This window comes from Lygodium microphyllum, chromosome 24, assembly GCF_053477565.2.
Source record: "Lygodium microphyllum isolate KBCC chromosome 24, Lygodium_microphyllum_v1.1.10, whole genome shotgun sequence".
Taxonomy (NCBI): domain Eukaryota; kingdom Viridiplantae; phylum Streptophyta; class Polypodiopsida; order Schizaeales; family Lygodiaceae; genus Lygodium; species Lygodium microphyllum.
The window spans coordinates 6079626-6085232 of NC_141158.1; positions in this window are offsets into that span (position 1 = coordinate 6079626).

Here is a 5607-nt window from a genome sequence, read left to right on the forward strand (position 1 = left end):
ATGGTAATAGTCATATAAATCAAACTTCCTACTATGCGTCTGTACATAGTAGGGTCTTCTAGAAGCTCACCTGCATCTGTACTCAGCTTCACATTCTGCTCCAAAGGAACTGAAATAGGCTTACAGTCTGTCATCCCATATTTGGACAGCATGTCCAATCCATACTGCCTCTGCAAGAGCTGTATCCCACTTGGTGATCTAATCACCTCAATGCCCAAGAAATAACGCAGCTCTCCCAAATCCTTCATCTCAAACTTCTGCTTCAATAGCATTTTCACATGAAGGATATCTTCATCACTGTCACCTGTCATAATCAAATCATCAACATAAATGACAAGTAGCATAATACCTTTCTCTGTTTTTCTCACATAAAGTGAGAAATCTGCCTTGGAAATCTGAAAGCCAATAGTGACAAGATACTGTCCTATCTTGTCAGACCATGCTCTAGGTGCTTGCTTCAAGCCATACAAGGCTTTCTTCAACCTGCAAAAAAACTCAGGATGAATAGCATGCGCATAACCTGGTGGCTGCTCCATATAGACCTCTTCTTGCAAATCACCATGCAAGAAGGCATTCTTTACATCCATCTGATGTAAAGACCATCCCTTTGATGCAGCCATAGCAATGACTGCTCTTACTGTTGCCATCCTTGCAACCGGACTGAATGTTTCTTCATAGTCAATGCCATATGTTTGTGCATACCCCTTAACTACTAATCTTGCCTTGTATCTATTCACAGAACCATCTGCATTGTGCTTCACCTTATAAACCCACTTATAGCCAATTGCATTTTTACCTTTAGGCAAAGGTACCAATTCCCATGTAGCATTTGCTTCCAAGGCATCCATTTCTTCATCCATGGCTTTCTCCCATTTTTCTTTTCCCATGGCTTCCTCAAAAGAAGTGGGTTCTGGTTCCTGTATCACTTTAACCATATATGCATAGTGAATGGCTATAAATCCATCATATTTCAGCCTATCCACAGGATACCTAGCTCTCGTAGACCTGCGCAAAGTAGGTTCACTCCCAGGTGCTCTCAAAACATCCCTGGTCTTCCTTACTCCAAGTGTAACAATAGAAGGAATACCCAACTCATCATCAATGCTCTGTTCTGAGCCACTGGATTTACCATCCACATAAGAGTGACTTGCATTCACATCAAACATGGGCTGATCAACCTTCTCTTTTCCTTTTCGTGATACCTGCATACCACTATCTGCATTACTTTGAGAAGATTCTCCTGATCTCAATCTGCCTGTCCATGGCGAAGAATGTGAACCACTACTAGAGGACGCTCCAGGTCCACTAATATTTTGTGACTGCTGCTGTGAATTCTGTGTAGCATTACCATTTTGTGCATCTACATCATCAATCACATTTACTGGTTTATACCAGCTACTAATCTCATCAAAAACAACATCTCTGCTCACTGTAAACTTACGAGTAGAAGGGTTATAGCATGTATACCCTTTTTGCTACAGAGAGTAACCAATAAAGATGCACTTCTCAGCTTTTGGATCCAACTTGGATCTCAACTCATCTGGCACATGTACATAGGCAATGCAACCAAAAATTTTCAAATGAGAAATATCTGGTTTCCTACCAGTATACCTCTCCTCTGGAGTCATTCCATGTATTGCTGCAGTGGGAGTCCTGTTCATTATGTAGACTGCTGTAGCAACTGCTTCAGCCCAATAAAAATCTGGCAAGTCTTTTTCATTGAGCATGGCACGAGATACCTCTCCAATATGCCTGTTTTTTCTTTCTGCAATTCCATTTTGTTGTGGGGTATGACTGCATGAATATTGCTGCTTTATGCCATGCTCCTGCAGGAACCTTGCAAACTCATTTGAGAGGTACTCTCCCCCTCCATCTGACCTTAAGCATTTTATCTGCAGGCCTGTTTCTTTTTCAACCATAGCTTTAAGAGTTTTGAAATGCCCAAAAACTTCACTTTTCTTTTTCATAAAATACACCCAAACTTTTCTGCTATAGTCATCAATAAAAGTGACAAAATAATGACAGCCTCCAAGAGATGCAGCTTTAGTAGTCCACACATCAGAGTGGATTAATTCCAATGGCTTCTCACTCTCTTGAACATGTCTAGGAAATTGTTTCCTTGCCTGTTTTCCAAACTGACAGGCTTCACATACCTTATGCATTTCTGCAACCTTGAATTTAGGCAACTGCAACAATATTTTGGGCCTGCATTGATTTAAGTCGTTGTACATTAACATGACCAATGCGTTTATGCCAGATATCAATATCTGCAACTACACCGGTCCCATGTGCAAACATTGCTGCACTCAATTCAGACATGTCTGCATCCAATGTAAACATTCTGCCCTTCTTCTTTCCTTTTGCTATCAAGTGACCTTTATTTTTCATATCCTCAACAAAGCATCCATGAGGATTAAATCTGACCTGCAAGCCCTGCTCAACCATTTGACCAACAGAAACCAGATTCTTGGTGATATTCGGGACATGAAATACATCGGACATGTATTTCTTTTTCCCATCCTGCATAGACAAAGGAATTTTTCCAATCTGCACAATAGGATGTGCAGTATCATCACCAGTCTCCACAAATCCTGGTTTTTCCATTTTCCTTGCATCCTCCATCCATTTTGCATGACCTGTCATATGGTTTGATGCACCTGAGTCAACATACCATACATCGTTGCTTTCTTCTGCACTTGTCACAGAATTGTTCATATGCTGCACCATAAACAGATGCTCATTTCTGTCATCACCCTGTCTACTAGAGGATGCATAATTTCCTTGTTGCAGTTTTCCATTCATGATGTCATTCTGCTTTTTATAGCAGTCTTTAGCCATATGACCCATTTTACCACAATAGTAGCATTCAACATTACTGTTTGCATTTTGGCCTCTTTGCCATCCACCACGACCTCTTTGGCTCCCCCTGCCTCTAGAGTTACCACATCCTCCTTCATAGGACTGGTTTTCTTGAGTTTGCTGCATATTCTGATTTCTACCACGGCCTCCAAATCGTCCTCCTCTACCTCTGCCTCTACCTCTTCCAGCATTTGAGTAGAAGACAGCTTCTTTTGAAGTTCCTCCTGAAGAAGATGCACCACCATTTCTTTGCTCCTCAGAAATTAGAAGAGCAATCAGCTCCTCAAAATCAGGAAATCTTTCACGAACTGAAATGGATGTCCGAAACTGTGCATAATCCTTTCCTAGACCATTCAAGGTCACAGAAACTAAATCATCATCTTCCACTGGCGACCCAATGGAAGCAAGTGCATCTGCAATCTTCTTCACCTTCATGTGGTAGTCATTGATGCTCATATTTTCTCTTTGCACATTATGCAACTCTTGCTTGAGCTGCATTTTCCTGGCTTGCGTATTTGTGCTATACATTTTTGACAAAGTATCCCATGCCTCCTTTGGCGTACTTGCATCTTGAATATGCACAATCATAGAGTCTGAAATGCTGATAGACAGCCAGTACATAACTTTCCTGGCTCTCTCATGCCATGCTTTAAATGCCTGCATTTGCTGTTGATTGGGAACATCAGGAAGAACTGGTTCTTCTTCATTTCCTGCAACAAATTCCCAATATCCTTTTCCCATAAGGAAATTCGTCATTCTAAACTTCCATGCTTGGAAGTTGTTCTTGTCAAGCTTTTCAGTAACAATCTGTGAGAGAGAATCAGACGCCATTACAGAATACTGCAAAAAGTTCTGTCACTGCAAAGAACACAGCTTCAGCCTCACAAGGACGATTTTGCATCAACAGGCAACAAGGATGATTCTGTAACTCCCAATGTCTCTGCACACAAGCATACGATGCAATTTCTATAGCAACTTTTCACCGACCTGTAGAACAGTGGTCGCACAGCATAAAACTGGGCCTTTTCCTGAGTACGTGCAGAAAACTTCCGCCTCCAAAACAGGCCCCGAAATGGCCTCAAATCAAAAAAACAAGGTCGTCGAGGGCCAAAGGCCTTCTCCCGCAGCATATACTGCCCTCTTGCTTCACCACGAAGGGTGTCTCAACCTGAGACAATGCACTCCTACACTTTCCGGTTGTGCTACTTGCAGAGATCTGCTCCCAAAACAGAAAATGAAAGCAATACTACTCCTCTTACCAGAACATCGCGAGCTTGGCTTGCTTTCTTGAGCTCCTTACCACGAACAAGGCTCTGATACCATGTCAAGATTGTGGGAGAAAAGGAAGGAGTCTCGCTTGAAGCTTTCTTACTTGAACAATGGGGGAAGACACACAAGGGTGGAGGCTGAAAACAGTTTTCCTCTTCTCAGTTGTGTAAGCCAAAAGAACTCTTGTACAAAGAAATAGAAGAACCCTATATATGGGTCTCAAACCAAACTCAACTAACTAAGGTGGCATACTAACTGAGCCACGAACTAGAGTAGATAAGGATAGCTATCATGTAGCTATTATTCACGGGCGGTGTACCAACCGCGTCTGCAACTGACAAGTCGGTGACATAAATACACAACGGTCACCCTGGCGTATCACAAGTGGAGCTCGATATCTCAACACGCCTTGCCTTGCGCGTGAACACGCGCGTTTTGGAATTTATGCCCCTCGACCTGCCTCACGCTCTTCGCACCCTTTTGTCCCGACATCCTCGCCCCTGTTGTTTCCCATCCCTGCAAATTTTTTTTAACCCCGTCCCGTGCATGGGCATGGGACGAGACCAACTCCTCATTCTTTTTAAATTAAAAAACCTTAAACAACAAAACCCATTTTATTTAAAAAACAAAAAAAAAACAACCACCACAACACAATCCCCCACTCCAACCAAAAAAAAGAAAACAAACAAACAAAAACAAAAAAAACACAAAAACAAAAAACACAAAAACACAAAAAGAAAAGCACACAAGACAAAAGACAAACATTTAAATAACATAAATCAATAAAAAATTTCAAAAAAACAAACAAAGAGAACAAAAAGAAAAAAAAATATAAAATAAAATAAATCCCAAAAAAATAAAAAACAAATCCCCCCCGACGGTTTTCCTTCCTCCCTTCTTCCCTCTTTTCTTCTTTCTCTCTCCCCGTTCTCCTCCTCCTCCCATTCTTCCTCCTTCCTCCTCCTTCCTCCTTCTCCCCCTCCTCCATTCTTCTTCCTCTTCTCCTCCCCTCCCTCCTCCTCCTTCTTCTTCTTTTTCTCCTCCTTCTCCTCCCTACTCTTCTTCCTCTTCTCCCTCCCTTCCCCCACCTTCTTCCTCTTCTTTCCTTCCTCCCTCTCCCCTTCCTCCATCCTCCATCCTTCCTCCCTCCTCCCTTCTCTCCTTTTTCTTCCCCCTCCCTCTTCTTCTCCCACCTCCCTCCCCTCCTCTCCCTTTTCTTTCTCCTCCTCCCCCCACCCCACCCCACCCCACCCTACCCGCCTACCTCCCTCCCTTCCCCTCCTCTTCATCCTCCTTCTTCTTCCCTTCTCTTGCCGCCGCCTACTGCCCGCACCATCGCCCACGCCGCCGCCTGCGCCTGTCTCTGCGCTGCCTCTGTGCCCGCTCGCTGCCCCTCCAACTCCTTCCTCCTCTCCCACCTACTTCTCCTCCTCCCTCATCTTCTATCCTCTCCCCCACCACCCTTCCCACCCGCCCGCT